Below are 1820 nucleotides of genomic sequence, written 5' to 3' on the forward strand. Positions count from 1 at the left end.
AGAGCACTAATTTTGCAAGTTTTGCCAGAGCCTTGGCTGGTCCACCCCCAGCAGAAATGTACAGAGACTGAGCAAGCGCATCTGTCCTACTGTAATTAAGGCTGCAGAGCAGCAGGTGCAAACTTCTCATCCTTCAGCTTGACTCTTAAACTGCTTGTGCTCTTGTAACTTAAAGTCAAAACTTGTTAAAAGTGAGATTTGTAAGGTCATTAGTCTATATAACAGGAGCTAGGCACTAGACATTTCTTTAAATCAAAATTAGAAACAGCTACCCGACTAACACATATCAGCCAGCCATACTAAGATGTTGCTGTTTCACATTTTCCGGGGGAGGGGGGAACAGTTAATTCCAAGGAGACTAATATCCACATGAACATGATATTGAAGCCAGACTGGAAGACTTCTTTTCCCTTTAGTATAAAGCTTTTTCAGTAACAGAAAGAGTCCCTTACCCAGCCCTCTCTCGATGTAATTTAGGTGCTTATTTTCTTGTTAAAAATTTATCTTAAGAAGAATTTGTAGTCACCTTCCTCCAAAGAGCTGAAGCAGCAAAACCTTGCTGCAAAACTAGTTCCATTTAAAACATTTCAGTGTGATCCTGCCAGACCCTAAAATAATTATAGCCTAGAAAGGCAGATGTGGCTTAGGGTCTGAACAATTTTTATTATACTGTACCTTTTCATGGGGTCAGAAGAAAGATCAGTGACATAAGTGTGTGCCAAGAAAACACACTGAGGTAGAAGCCATCTGCTTCTGCAGAAACACCCAAAAGAAAGGTGCAATGCCTGGGGAAAGAGCAGGGTTCCATTAGGAACAGTGATACTGCTTGTTTGGCACAGAGGTTCCAGCTACCAGCGAGGGAACCCACTTTTCCCTTCTGAGCTCTCGTAGTGCCTGTACCGGTTGTAGAATTCTTTGAAATGTTGAGTTAATAGGGTCACTGCTGCTTCTTGAATGCCTGCTGCAGGAACTAAAAAAAAAGACTTGTCTAAGCCAATAGAAGAGGGTTTCAGAGCTCAACTCCTGGGGTAGAAAAGACCCCTGTTGGCTGAGGGCAGATGCTGCAGACCTTGCAAGAACACAGCTAGCTTGCAGTGCCATCCAGGCCTACTGCTAGAGTTGTGTAAATTATTTATGGGCTTTGGCTATAAATTAGAGATGAATGGAAGGCCTTTGGGCCTGATCTTGAATGTACTATTAATGAATGCCATGCATTTTCTGCTGTAAGGGAGGGTTTTTGATAAGAGGACCAAGTTTCCTCTTGTATATAGGAATTACTAATGCTATTACGGTTTTGAAGACTGTTCTTATCTCAAATTCTGCTCTAACGGGTTTAAAAAATCCTTTGGTAGGAAAGGTAAATGTAGTCAATCATCCATTTAATTCAACTCACCTTTTCATATCCTTCTGTCATAAACACTGGATCTAATTCCCATTTCAGAGAAGTTAAACTTACCTTTCCTCATCATCAGCAAAACTTCCTTGCTTGTGGTTGTCCCAGGTATCTAAAATTCTCATATAAACATTTGAATTAAAAGTAGAAATGCTATTAGGGCTCTTTGGGGCCAAATATCATCCAAGCTGTCAGGCTTACCCTTCTCAAATAAGCTAGTCAGCACCATCACCAAAACTTCCTGCACTTTCATGAGTACCAGGAGATACAAGGACACTTAGAATTACCAAAGAGCTTGTGTACCTCAGAATAAGTGTCCCTGGCCACACAACCTCAGGATACTGTTCAGACTTACACCTTGCCAGCCATCAACCTCTTTCTCACACATGCACACAAAAACTCTGGTGACAGAGACAAGAACTTTTGC

The sequence above is a fragment of the Mesoplodon mirus genome (assembly GCF_964341445.2).
Source record: "Mesoplodon mirus genome assembly, chromosome: 19".
NCBI lineage: Eukaryota > Metazoa > Chordata > Mammalia > Artiodactyla > Ziphiidae > Mesoplodon > Mesoplodon mirus.